The sequence below is a fragment of the Hippoglossus stenolepis genome, chromosome 4 (assembly GCF_022539355.2).
Source record: "Hippoglossus stenolepis isolate QCI-W04-F060 chromosome 4, HSTE1.2, whole genome shotgun sequence".
NCBI classification, from domain to species: Eukaryota; Metazoa; Chordata; class Actinopteri; order Pleuronectiformes; family Pleuronectidae; genus Hippoglossus; species Hippoglossus stenolepis.
Genome location: NC_061486.1, coordinates 8,432,114 through 8,446,375, shown reverse-complemented (window position 1 = coordinate 8,446,375; position 14,262 = coordinate 8,432,114). Strand labels below are relative to the sequence as shown.

Here is a 14,262-nt window from a genome sequence, read left to right as displayed (position 1 = left end):
TCCATCGTTAACTAATTTTGTGAAAAAAACGGGGCAATACGACTCAGGACTCAAGATAAATGTGAATCTATGACTGTGATATGTGCGATACAATGACACTATATGAAAATACATCCAATTTCCAATACTGTTTAAATACTAGAGGTGATATTATTGCGTAGAATGAGAATTATTTGTCTAACACAGAAAATGAACTCTTCTGATAAATTATTCATTGTGTAGGTTGGTTTTTTTTCATGCAAAAATACCAAACATTCTCTTTTGCAGCGTCTCAGTTGTGAGGATTTGCTGCTTTCTTCTCTTGTGTGACATTAAAGCAAATTAGAGTTAAAATGATTAGTCGATTAATCTTAAAGTTGATTAATATGAAAAAACACACTGAAACTCCTAATAAGTGATTCATCTTATAAGTCGTTCTTTCAAGCAAGAATAATGAAGAACTGTAAATATTCCCTGGTTTCATCTTGGCAAATTAGAGGATTCCGTGTTTTTTTTCTCTCTGCCATATATCAATGTAAACTGAATATTATTCCATCTCATTCACTGATTAATCTTTGCTTGTCATCTTGTGTGTTTACTGTGTTTGTGCTTTCTGCTCTCACAGTTTTCATCTTGCTGGAAAACATAAATCCCCTGGTGGGATAATAAAGATCTGAACTGAACAAATCAGTGAAATATAATGAGAAAACTTTATCGATAATGGGAAAAAAACATGAGCGTCTCTAAATGTAATATCTTTTTCGCATTCTAAAAGGACAAGCAATAAAAAGACATAAAACAGAAGTGACAGTTGCAGTTTGACTTCAGTGTCAAGTATGAAACTAAGTGAAACCCGATGGCACCGGAAGTGTTCAGATCCTTTGCTTAGTAACAGAGGCGATGTGAAAGTGTAAAGATATTCCATGTAAAGAAAAACCTCCCAGTGATAATGAATTTACCTCAGTACACCTCAAATAAGCCATTAAGTATCATCATGCAAAACACTCACTCTGGAGAATAAACCCTTTGGAGCATTGGTTTAAGATTGTCCATTTTAAAGGCTCGTACCAACAGCTATCAGATAAATGTGGTGCGGAAAAAAGGTTCAATATTTCCCTTTGAAATGTGGTGAAGTACACACTCATGCAGAATGGAAAAGCGGGGGTTAAGTACTAATATCTCTACAGAACAGCAAATCTGTAAACATACTTTATTTTCCCATCGCTGCAGAATAAACCTGGTGCCTTCAACCATCCATCCAAACCTGCAGGAGGAGGCCGACACACTTTATGAATGTCCTACATCACTAATCCTGGCCACCATTAATGAGGCCCTTTGAGTCAATAGACACCCAGCCCACAACGAACGCATCCAGTCATCATCTATCAAGCATCTCGATGGCGAAAGTAGTTTGTCAGACCGATCTAATGAACCGGTCTTGCTGAAGCCTGTCAAAGTGCCTCGTCAATAACTGGATGCATTACATGGCTCTAAAAAACCAAAAGCACGGAGCCACCGCCTGTTGGAAGATACTATTTGGTAGTTTGCCACAGGGTGTATTGATGATATGACGGTATGAGATGATGGTATCAAACGTTAATGCTTTTGTATTGTTTAACGTCACAGCGCCGCTCGTATGAACGAGATCCACATCTGACCTTCTGCTGGGGACTGTTCTCCGTGACGCAGAGTTTGGTTGGCATGTCTCAATGCGTCCTGACAGACAGGTACGCTGAAGGCCGACACTGTTACGCCACTGACGCTTTTTCTTTCAAATCGTGAGGTCTGATTTTGTTTTGCCAATTCACATCTCGTGCACGTCAGGCAGCAACCCTCAATACGGGCCCTTCCGGATGATTCCCCAGATCACAAGAGATTTCATCGAGAACATGGCATTTCAACCCCCCCACCCTCTGACTGGTTTGTCTTATGTAAGCACGTCAGTTTAGAAATTGAGTAGCTAAGAACAAAAACCCTCTCAAATGTCCTTTACTACTCGGTTAATTGGACATAAGATAGAGATTCCTAATTCTTTCTTTAAAATCCCAACCACCACATTACCATTTACATTTGTGCCATTTGTCAGAGGAGCTTATGCATGCTTCATTATTCATAATTATTTCAACAGCATCGCATCAACTGCAGACATTTGGCAGCGACCTGACCGCCCCAGCTGAACGCCGGTGTCCTATAGAGAGCAAACTAGTGTGCAGGACTAACAAGCTTTAGCTCGTTCCCTTGTACAGATTTCCATTTATGTAGGACACGATATGCGGTCACACTTCACCAACTGCAATATAGGATACAGTCTTTATTCTTAAAAAATGCTGGTGACATTGTCAGCGTGGCCATTTCTCTGCACTAAATGGTAAAACTGCATTTTCCGCCGCTCTGTATCCCAACAGTAACTACTGTAGGTATTTCACAAGCTTTAAGCACAGGTAAGGTACAGAGAATGTACAATTATAGCCTTTTATAGGCTATATTTGGCTGAAGCAACATTGTGACTTGGCAGAGCAGAGCAGAGTGTGCACTTGATCCACTTCACATGAGGCTCGGTTCCAAAAGAAATAAAGATTTTGGGGATATTGTCAGTGCTCCAATAAAAGGACAGAAGCATCCTCAAAAAGGTTTTGACAGAAATCCTCTTTAGGCCACAGTGTGTGTGTGTGTGTGTTTTCTCCCCGTTTTCAACAATGTTGCTGTTCAGTATCTGGAAAATGGCGTTAGTTTTAATCACAACTCAGTGTAATGTCAAACACAATTACACACCCAATGTACTGCCATTCATTAGTCTCTTAGTTGTTTTTATGTGGACGCTCTCCTTGGTTCGTCCCATGACTGGCTGAAGCTGGCGCTGGTAATATGTTTGTATTTGCCAAATAACCAGGGGAGCTCTCAGAGACGGTGACACCAAGGACAGACGAATTGGCAGCTGGACAAAATGGATACATAGACATTCACACACAGATTTCTGTGGATTTGGAGGCCCCATTAGGCTCTATGAATTGAAATATTATGCCAAAATAAAAAGGACAGAAAACAAAAGTCCCAAAAGAGTCCGACATTACAGGCAACTGGCAACAGAATGTAGATAGATGGGTGGATGTCCGTGAAAGGACTGACAATGTGTGCTGACTAGCCCTGAAAAAAGGCTATAGCTATAATCATGTAAATTATATTATGCTAATCTATGCAACACTCTGCATGGTCAAGCACTGAATACATGCAACACATGAACATTTCAGGTTCTGCAGGATTTATACAGTCTACTGAGCAGCAAGTCATCCTGGGAGTCGCTGGGCACATTCCAGTGGCACAAAAACCAACCAAAAGAAACAAGACTTTACATATCTCTAAAATGAAGTTGTTGTTGTCGTCTTCCTGCAGCTCCCGCGAGGGGTTGCCACAGCCGATCACCATCTGCGTTTTTGATTTGGCTTTTCTTGTTTATTTTATTTTTTTTTTTTACACTGGATGCCCTTCCTGACGGGGGAGCTGGGGATCGAACCACCAACCTGCTCCACCACCTGCGCCAAACCCTACTCCCATACATAGTGCACCAAACTGAGGTATTACTAAAATGAATTCACAGTTAGAAACAGTGCATCAGCAACAACTTGTGTAATTAATAGCTGAAACTCGAGTGAACACGTTTGGAAACAAGGATTTAAATATCCGATAGATGTTGATGTGGGGAATAGATTTTCTGAGCCACAGTCCAACCTCTTCGTCAGCATGAAATCCACCCGGCTTTAGTGACCTTCTGCTCATGTATGTGCAATAATGTGCTGATCAATGTGTTCTGCTTACTTAAAGGAGTTGAACCCAAAGAAATGGGCCCCACTGCATAAGCATTTCATGTGGTTGTCACTTAATTTGCCTGTTTTGCAATTATTCACAGTTTAGCATGCAGTGTTTAAGAGGATAATCAAACATACAATCAGATTAGGTTTGTAAAACACATTTTATCTGCAGTGGCGATACATGCTAAATCCATCAATACTGCTAATCAGCAATTACCTGAGCTACATTTCTTCTAATACTACACCTTAAATCTATTCTGAGAATAATTTGGTCAGTATTTCACAGCTTTAAAGCCTTTAGTGGTCTCAAAGGATTTAAATGGCTCATTTGCAGCTTTACACAAATATAACACATCACACACACCGAGATTAAACATTCTATAGGTGGCTGTTGCTTTAAAATAGCCCAAAGCAGTAAATTATCAGTTTGTGACTCTTTTAGATACATATCAAATGACACATACAACAAAGCCTGCAACAGAGTAGATCTGAATTCATGGATCTGAGCCAAATGTACAGATATCCAGCTGCTCTGCGTTTTTAGTAGTGAGACCGGTGATGTCTCTCTCTGTACTTTCTTGATTCTTGTTGTTCTGGGTTTGTACCCTCATGGTTGAATGCACTTATTGTAAGTCGCTTTGGATAAAAGCGTCAGCTAAATGAAATGTAATGTAATGTAAAATGTCTCCTCTCAGACTTTGGAGAGATTTTATCAAGGACAGAAGAGTTGTTCTCCTCACTATTGTTTGTCGAGTCAATAAATCAAGATGCCAAGCAGAGATCTCTCAGAATTCAACATTCCCTTTGATTAAGTTTTAAAATACAAAAAAATAAAAAATGTAGGCACAACAAAACTATTGTAATGATCGTCTATGATTCATCTAAATGTAAAAAACAATAGCCTATTGTGGTTGCACAGCATCAAACAGCATGATGTGAAGATATATCCAGTCCCTGAAGCTGTCCTGGAACAACATGCACAGACACTTTCAAAATAAAACAACATACAAACAAAGGCAGTGATAAGATGTTATTCACAGGCTCCTTGTTTTAGCTCTGTGGTGCAATGTAATGCATGCGTCTATTAAAGCCAGACATTCATCCAAACATAGACAACAGAATGTGAAGGCTGAGGCTCTTAACGGTTTGCTTGACTAGAAAAGTGAATGCCTCTGTGAGCTCAGACTTTAATAGGCGGAGGAGTTGCACCTCTCCAATGAGACGGGTGCAGTCTGATGAGGAGCACGCCGTACGACTCTCCGACAAACAAATCAATATGTAAGGACAGAATGATCTCTCATCACAGTGGCATATTCAGGAGGCATAATTCACCGAGGCATTATCTTCCTCCTAATGTCTCAGTCAAGAACAAACAGGGCATTAAATGCTCCATGTTTTGTCCGATGCTACCGAGTTCAGACGAGAAATAGAACTGGTAAGAGCTATGGTAATAATAAGCGCTGCACAATAATATATTGTTCTTATGCATTATTTAATGGGACTGTGGGGAAGATAGTGTTTGTGTGCATTTCAAGTTCTGTATGAGAGCCTGTACTGTAGCTCACTTAATTGGCTTTCTCAAGAGAGCAAAAGGGAAATGCTGCTCTGGTAGAAGATATTGATCAATATGACCAGATGCGGCTACTGAAAGCATGATCTAAATCAATGTCACCTTCAGGTAAACAGGAGAAGGCAAGAAGCAGCGGTGTAAGACGTCAGCGGCAATTTTGCCGTTGCACTGTACCACATCGCCTCCCCTTTACATAATAGTATCATGTCGCTTTATTTAAATGACCATATAAAGGCTCTGACACACCGTGTCAGGATCAACTGTTTAATGCCGCCATAGTGGCAGGATGACAGCACAACAGTGGTTCTTGTGGAAGACAGATGCCACCAATAATTTTCTTATCCGAGTCAACAGAGGGAATGGGGGAGTGTCTGGGGCCGTGCAGTACAGTAGGCCTCCTGGGTATAAAATGTGATGCTCCTCTGCAGTTTAAATACCATATGCTCTGCAGCAGGTGACATGTTTTCCCCATTTAATATTTGTGTGAGGACACTAGCTGCTCTGAATAGGCAGAATATGGAACGTTTGGATTGTAACTGCTGCTGCTCATCCCCGGGCTCAGCTGGGTGTTCAATATCATACCACATCCTGCACAGTATCCCTGAAAGAATTAGCTCCCTGACCCTCTATAGATCTTTATGTGAATCTCTACACCTGCTTCAGACAGCTAGTCTCTGAAAATAACTCTGCACTGCCCCCTACGCCCGCTCCCATTGAACATTCTGGTCACACCATATTGCTCCATTTTACATGAGACACTCGTCGTGTAGCGCTGAGAAGGTCAGTCCTTAAGCACTAGTAGTTCTTTGAGCTCAGCTGTTTTATCAGTCATTGTCAGAAACAAACAGCACCTTAGCCGTGGCGAACAGGCACGCCACAGGCACACATTCACGCTCTGCGACAGTAAATGACAGTTTCCCTTATTCAGACGTACTGCTCAGATGTGAGGGGCTAAAAGCCTCCGGGATAAAAAGGAACCATCTTTTCCAAAGGTTAAAATGCTCTCCAGACATGCAAAAACACAACCAAGTGCAAAAAATTATAAAGTCCATCTACTGTAGTTTAGGCAATTTTAAATTCTATTGGAGTTCGATTCCTGCTGCTTTGTTGTACTGCAGGCGAGGACAGTTTGTTTCATCCCAACATATTGACTGGAGCCCTGCGAACAAATGTTAGCCGGAGCGTTTGATTGACTGTTAACGTATTTGTTGTGGCATTGGCAACAGAGCAAGTCACTTCGAGCAAATAATGCAGATCACTCGTCCATTTTCAAAACTGTGCACAGTCACGGGGAATGGCAGCCTCTCCCAGCATGCATTGAGGGAGATGCAAGGTACAGTCTAGACAGGCCACAAGTCTGCCACAGGGCTAATAAAGTCACATTCACCTTCAGACGGGCAAAACAACATTTAAAATCCTCCTCACACGAACGTCTTTGGATTTCTTTTACCTCATGGTTTTTCTCTCATGCAAACAATCTGAGCTAATCTCACCTCTTCATGTGAGACAATATGTTCTGCAAAAAAACATCTTCTGAATCCTCAACCCCTGTCAAATAATTGATTCTGCACTGAAGAAGGAAAACAGGCTAATCTATACATATGCTATCAAATATCTCACATATGTGACCAGCAGCTGGGTTTACGACTTGTGAAATATCCCTGCAGTAACCGTTTAGTATAATATTTTAGTGCTGTAACGCTTTGCTCCTTGTGAAATTCATGATGCAGCAAAGTTGAAAAGTGGAAAGTGTTTTATGCCTCTTGAGTCCTGTGTGTTATTTACCTGTTCCACCTGTGTTCAGTACTTTTGTTGCAGCGCTGCCTTTTCCCTGTCACTTTGTAGCTCGCTACTCTTAAGAAAGAAATTCCAAGGGTAGCGCTGGTTTAATTGCTTCAGCGCTCTGCTGGCTACTCTTCTGATCTTTTGGGCTAGTGGTAATTATGGCATTTCTTCAAGTTGAGCACTAAACAACTTGACTTGCCTTGGGAGGAACATCCATCTCCTTCTGTCGACTGATAACAACTTAATTGGTAGTGCTACTTATTTTCTACTCTTTAATTGTGCTTTTCTGAGTCCAGACTTCAAAAAATTTTAACAAGGATATAAAGATTTTTTTTTATTTACTGAAAACCCTTATTTTAAGTCTGTCATGGTTTGCATCATAATATCCTTTGTTGTTTATTTCCAGATAATGCCTGAGTACAAGCGCGGCTTGGATTTTAAAAGTAAAATTGCACATTCCTTCATATAGAGACAAACCTTCTGGGGTCTGGTACTGTGATACTGTTCATCCATATTAATGTATGTCCATGGAGTCAATAGCTATAGAGTTTCAACATTATTCAAAAGTGGTGTCTTTATTTTTTAAGAGCATAAGTTCTTTGTTTCACGTTCAGATTTTTCAGATTCTTTTGCTCAACCCTGCCCTCTCGCTAAAATAGCCCCCGCCTCGGTGCAGTTTTTTCTCCTCTTGGGAGAAGTAAAGCGAACACGCCCACAATAAGGCACTGGCAATGTCATTAGTCAACATCATACCTGACATTCTAGTGGTTGGGGAATTTTGGACAGGGTCATTTCACAAAAATCCGCTCGCGAAACTATTTTCGTGTGCGCACAGAGGCAGCCTGAGCGCGAGGAAAAGGACTCAAATTCAAGTACAGGACATTTGTGCAGCAAGAGTAAATCTGTGTGTAGACAGTTTTGAGCCTAAGCAGATAAAATCTGCGCTTCAGCAGAAGCTATTTGAGAGCGAGCACAGGCTTTTGTGGGAAAACGTTACAGAATCTGAACGTGAAATGATTAAATAATGCTCTCGAAGAATAAAGATAGGAAAAAACTCCATGAATATCACTTTTGACATTTTGACATTTATAATAATATCTTAGAGTAGCCTGGTAAACGTTTTATCTTTTCAGCAAATGTATTTTGCAAATTTCAAGCGGCGAGCATGACTCACTGTAAATGGCTACTTTCTTATGTCTTGTACAAAGAACGAAAACAGGTCCACATATTCTCCTTAGTCTTTCATTCTTCCAAACACGGATCAATAGCTTGTGCTTGCTGTAATTCTCTCATTCCTGCAGTGGCTGATAACCCTCTACTGGTACCAATTTCATAATGCTAACACATGGCCCCAGCAACATGAGCGGCTGCTGTAATACAATGCAACAGAATGGCAGGGGCAGAGAGACCCCATTAATCTCACCCCACGGCCCATATATGGCAACCTAGGAAGAAGGGGGAACCTCTACACACATTGTCCCTTTCATTCACCCTGTCACGTTCTTTCTCTGCATTACCTGCTGAGATATGAATTTGTTCTGCAGTGCTTCCCCGCCTGCACTTGCACTGCTATACATAGAAGTGTTGGCAATAATGCATGATAATGACCGTCCTGCCTGATTGCATTAGGCCAACGCATGACAGCAAGCGCTCCGAGCCTCTGTTGTAACAGTCTGCAACTCATTGACAAGCCCAAGACATGAACGCCACCACTTACTGTAGCACACAAAGCTAGTAGAGAAAGACATCTAAAATACGTAGGCACCCTTCTGCATGCACTGCTAATTCAAATTACAAATCCAATAAGGCTCAAGGGTATCAACCATCCTAAGAAGAAACCTCATTAACCCCTGTTTTTAGGAGTCATTTCAAGTCCCCTGCATTAAAAACCTGTGATGCACGGCTTAAAACAATTTCAATTTGTTCTATTCATACAGTCAGTCAAAAACACTGGGCTCAACCTTTACTTAAACACTTAACAATAACAGTGAGCCGAGTCCCAGAGTTAGCTGCTCCTTTGTTTTTGTGATTTACCATAAAGGCCTGTTCTGATGTTTACAGTGTGTTTTATTGCTCTTAGACATTAGAGGCATCTGTCAGAATATGGAACAAAGCCAAGACCCTGTGACAACTTTCATATTTCATCTCGCTGTGTAATTTCAGTCGACAGCTGTGAAGAGGTGGTGCTCTGCCATGTAGTAACATACATAGAGTCCTAAGGCTCAGTCGGGGTAAATAACGGTGCATACAAAAGATGCATCTGCTAGTCAGTGTTTCCCAAAGGCAATGCAAGCTGCAGCAGCACTCACTGCACGCCCTGATGTGGCAACACAGCTGGCCAGTGCCGACATCTTCCCCAGGGGATGTCTTGGATGGCATTATGTGGATAAAGCAGAGCTGTATGAGGGATGTTCACTTGACTTTAGTGTAAGTATATTGACATCTAACCCCACCTCAATTTAATAGATTTACAACCTCGCCGCGTCCAACGCAGCCATCCTGGACACTCGCTTCTCCCATGTTTTGTTGCCTGTGTCCTCTAAAGTGATGAACAGCGTGTCCACAGACCAGACACTGACCTTTTTGGCACTAAGCACCAAATTAGAAAAAGCTGGAGTGCCACAAACTTCCTACAAATGCTGAGTTGGACTTGAGGAGGCTGAGCTTATTTGGGTAACTGGAAAATGATGAGGGGGCTAAAAATCCCAGCTGCAAACGTAATCACCAGCATTTACTCACAGCACCCATGAGATCATTATCATGCAGCATCAGTGCTTCTGGATCTCTTTGTCATCTCTAAACGTGCTCGGCTGATTATAATAAACAAAAGGTGTGCATCCCTCTAACTCTACACACACTTGCATCCTGCTGGGACCAGGCCTCACTACCAAACTAAAAACAATCACCTAGCTGTATTCATTTCAAGTCACAGGACATTAGCAAGTCTCCCCCCCCTCATAATCACAGTGAAAGTGTCCACTCTCTCACCAGTCAGTGCACTTGGCCCAAGATGGGAGGATGGGAGGATTTCAGTGCTGCTGCTAATTTATGAAAAGTCTCGGGCTCTGCATGCGTCGTGCTGATGCAGACACGCCCGGGCCATTTCCACATGCGGCTCCAGTCTCTGGGAATTCAACTCCAATCTTAACCATCTTCCTCGCACAGTTACAGGAGCCACAGCACGGCCACACGGTATGACGGGGCTATTTCTGGGGGCCCGCTGGACTCTGCCCTATAACAGACTGTGGAGCAGCACTAATACTATCAATATCTGCTCCACCACGTGTGGGCTGGATCTCTCTCTCTCTCTCTCAAGTAACCTGAGCACATCAGACCCAACATCACATCAGCATTACCAGGAGACTGCTGTGAATGGCTGCATTTAAAGTGGAGCAAGGAAATAAGATTTTGCAAACGTCCCACAGAACCAGATAGATAGATAGATAGATAGATAGATATAGGGCCTATTATTCTATGCTACATTTACTAGTTTGCCCAATCAATGCGGTACATCAGACACTGTTCAGCGGGACATACATTTCATCCAAAAGGTGCCAAAGTCCATTGCACGTTTCTCACCAAGTCTATAAGTGACTTACCAAAAGTGGGACCGTTACCGCAGATTCTGGAGGGTTGATCCTATTGCACATGATTCCCACCGTCCACGCACTCGTCTCCCCGGGTAAACACGGCGAATCTCAGGTGCTGACGAGAGTTCATTTATTCCCAAATTCACGCGTAAAAAAAGAAAAAACCGTGGCGGCTGTGCAGGAGAAAAAAAATCCAAAAAGGACGCGACGAGGGGGACAATCTGCTGCCGAAGTGTCACCGAGCAGGGACCGCGGGGTGTTCTCCTCCAGTTACCTGCGTGTGGAATCAAACCCCACCTTTAAATCCCAGTGTACGATCCGATTGAGGCTTTCGGAGGCAGAACGTGTGAAGCTGAAATCCCCCAAATCCGAGAGAGTGTGACGCTCGCGACCGGAGCCGGGCTAAGAAGGAAAAAATGGGTTAAAGCGTCAGTACGTGGTCGTTTCAAGTCCCCTGCGTAGACTACAGGGTTTGTAACGCTGGATTACATATCCGATCATTAAAAAAAAACAACCTCACGCGTGTTGTGAATTGATGGAGAGAGGAGGGAAAGCTCCAGGATGATTTGCGCTCCTGGAGGATACCCCAAAAAAAAGCCGCTTCACGGTGAAATCAAGGCTTCCAGTCCGTCAGGGTAAAAAAAAAAAACCCACGAAGGTCGAAAACTGTGCGTCCACGCCGGGTTTCGATCCCCAACACGGCTGGTTCACCGGCAGCTGTTTGCCTTTGCTGAGGCCATTTGTTGTGATAACTTCCCCTGTCCGAGGCGCAATGAAGGAATCCCACCCATGCACCCGATCACACGCGTTCTCCTCCGGCACCGTGCGCGATCCTCCCAGCAGTTCAGTTCTCGTACATGACTCCTGTCTGTCCGCTCCTCCAGCGAAGCGACGCGGTGGTGGGATGTGGCGGCAGGGCGATGGTGTTGTTGCTCAGTCCCGGAGAACAGGCAGAGCTTTCCCCCCCCCAAAGCTGCGCCTCTATCTGCTTCCTCATGCGGGCGTCCACCTGCGTAATAAGAGCAAATGAATACACGCAGTCACGCCATGATGTCTGGAGCAGAGCAGAGCAGAGCCAAGTGGCCAGTGGACAAATTCTTGGTTATCAGAGGAGACGACTGACACCTTTCATGGACTGCAGCACTGCAGCAATGTGATGTCACTTAGGCTGCATTTAAAACACATTTAGGGCGACAAGGCACAGCGAGGGTTTGGATGAGGAGGAGGAGGAGGAGGAGAAGAAGAAGGAGAGAAAAGGTTGAACATGATCAGTGGGCTCGTGCAGAGAGGAGGCGCTATGGGGTGTTTGTGATACTCCGGATGGGCTGGTGGCTCAGTCCAGCACAACAAGGCACTGCAAGGGTGTGGAAGGAGGGTGAGGGGATGGAGGGGGTTGTGGGTCATTGCTGCACTGACAAAGAAATCCCATTCACCCCTCTACATGGGGATCAGAGCTGTCCACTGCTTTGCTCTACTCCTATTTCCTTGCCCGGCTCAGTCTTGAATGGCCATCACAACAACCTGACCACCCACATGTCTGTGACTTTGGGACAAGCACTCATCTTGATCCAGATCAGTCAAAACAGGGATCCAGCGTATATATATACACAGAAAAATGAACATGAATATCAACCCACCAGAAAGATAAAGAAAAAATGAAAAAAATGAAAGGGTAATCCTCTCACAGTTGCAGAAGAAAAGCCGCAGACAGCCCATCCTTCATCATAATGTGCACATACGCAATATGCCTCTAAGAAGAGGATAACGTGTTTTGAATGTCTGTGGGGGTTTTTTCTGCATATTCATCCCCAACTGTATTGTCTGCCCGCCTGCACGGAGGCCACAGGCGCATGTGACGAGAGGAGGAATTCTGGTGGACTTGACAAATCCTGTCAAATCCAATTGATTTCACTGCAGCAGCATCACACACATTGCACACACTTGCAACCGCGTTGCATATTAAATGGATGTATTACAGACCTGAGACGTGCAGAAAATTTCACCTTTAAAGTGCAATTGATTTAAATGGAATAGGTCTGCTGTGAGCTGAATTAATCAGGTTCCTCGTCTAATAAAGAGATTTTAAGATACAATAAAAATATCACACAAAACAGTTCCCAAGTGTAAGACGATAATAATGTGGAAATGTTAGGAGATACAAGTACCATAACTAACAAGGATGCTGCTCATTACCTTAATGTCTGTTTCAGGAAATTATTATAGAAATGGCAAAAGTTGATATGACTATTTCTTTTTCTTCTGCATTGTTTCCTGATATCTAACTTCCGTAGCTGCAGGTTTTCATATAATCCTTTAGTTTCACAGCTACAACATGACAGGTGGCACAATTATCTGATGTTTAACTCTCACTACAAGAGCAGCAGCCTGTTGTAATTAAAGGGCACATCATAATAGGCGGAGCACGGCCAGGGCATTTTAAATGGACCAGGGAAACGTGACACAAACTCCTTTCGGGGGCCACTCACAAAGACTCTCTCTTCTCTTTCGAGAAGCAGCAGTTCCACCAAAACCTTACCACTTCACTGTTACTCAGCAAATACTCACTGCACAGTTATCTCCAAATGGGTTGAAACCGGCTGAGTTTAGGTTGTTCAAATGCTGCCTGAAAACTAGTTTTGTGCTTTTTCGAATTGATGCCGATCCTCCAAAATGTCATTGTGCCACAGAACCTGGTGTGTAGAGCTTAAGTTGCATTATGTGATCGCACTGGGCCCGATGTGAATGAGCATGTGTGTTCATGAGATGGGTGAGCGCATAGGATGCATGCAGCGAATACTGATGGGAATTGAAAAAGGGCTGTGAAAGAAGCCAATCTGCTATTTATATCTGACTGCACTCCATGGGGCGAAGCTCCCTCTCATAGTAATGTGCTGTAAAAGAGATTGATTAGTGTGATATTGAGGGATATTGTCAATCTTAACTGTCTTCACTGGCAAAAGTGATGAAATTACTGCACAGTGCACACTAGTCTTTGAAAGCATAACAGCATATTAGGTCAGTCTGACCCAGCCACTCTAATAAAGAATCTCACTCTTGCCTATGGCCCATTGCAAAACACAAGCAGAGAGAGCGGGGTGGGGGGGTCTCAGCACTCAGATCCACACCCAGCACTAATACCCTCAGAGGTGCTGCTTAATGACCTGGAACATATCACACACAGAGGCGGCTCAATTTAGGGGGACATGTACACAGTGACTGTACATGTCCACCTAGAAATGACATTTCTGAAATAACACAGCCCTTGTGACTGGTTTTATAAATTGCTCGGATCAATTTCTATTAAGGACAGTGACTCCCTGGTTGAGCCCAGAGAGCAGAGGGCTTAAGTTTATGGGGCCCTGTGTTAAAAGTTAATATGAGGCCCTAACCCCTGTTAAAAAAAACAATACATAATTAAAAGAGGGGGAAATGCAAAAATTTAAGTTTGCATCAATATTTGTACATTTTCAGACTTTAAATTAAAATGCATTTTGTGCACTTCAACAAAATGGACGGCTCAAAATAATCCAAA

General features: G+C 43.1%; 1 protein-coding gene across 3 annotated transcripts in view; it reads right to left on the bottom strand.

Annotated features, from left to right (window-relative positions):
- lrfn1 (leucine rich repeat and fibronectin type III domain containing 1) overlaps window positions 1-14,262 on the bottom strand; it is a 112,455-nt gene that overhangs the window by 89,785 nt on the left and 8,408 nt on the right. For 2 of the 3 annotated variants that reach the window (XM_047339707.1, XM_035155422.2), the window contains exon 1: window positions 10,740-11,932. The exons of the other annotated variant lie outside the window; for it this stretch is intronic. The gene's annotated coding sequence lies outside the window, so the exon portion shown is untranslated. Of the gene's footprint in view, window positions 1-10,739; window positions 11,933-14,262 lie in introns of those variants that run through there. 3 annotated transcript variants of the gene reach the window in all.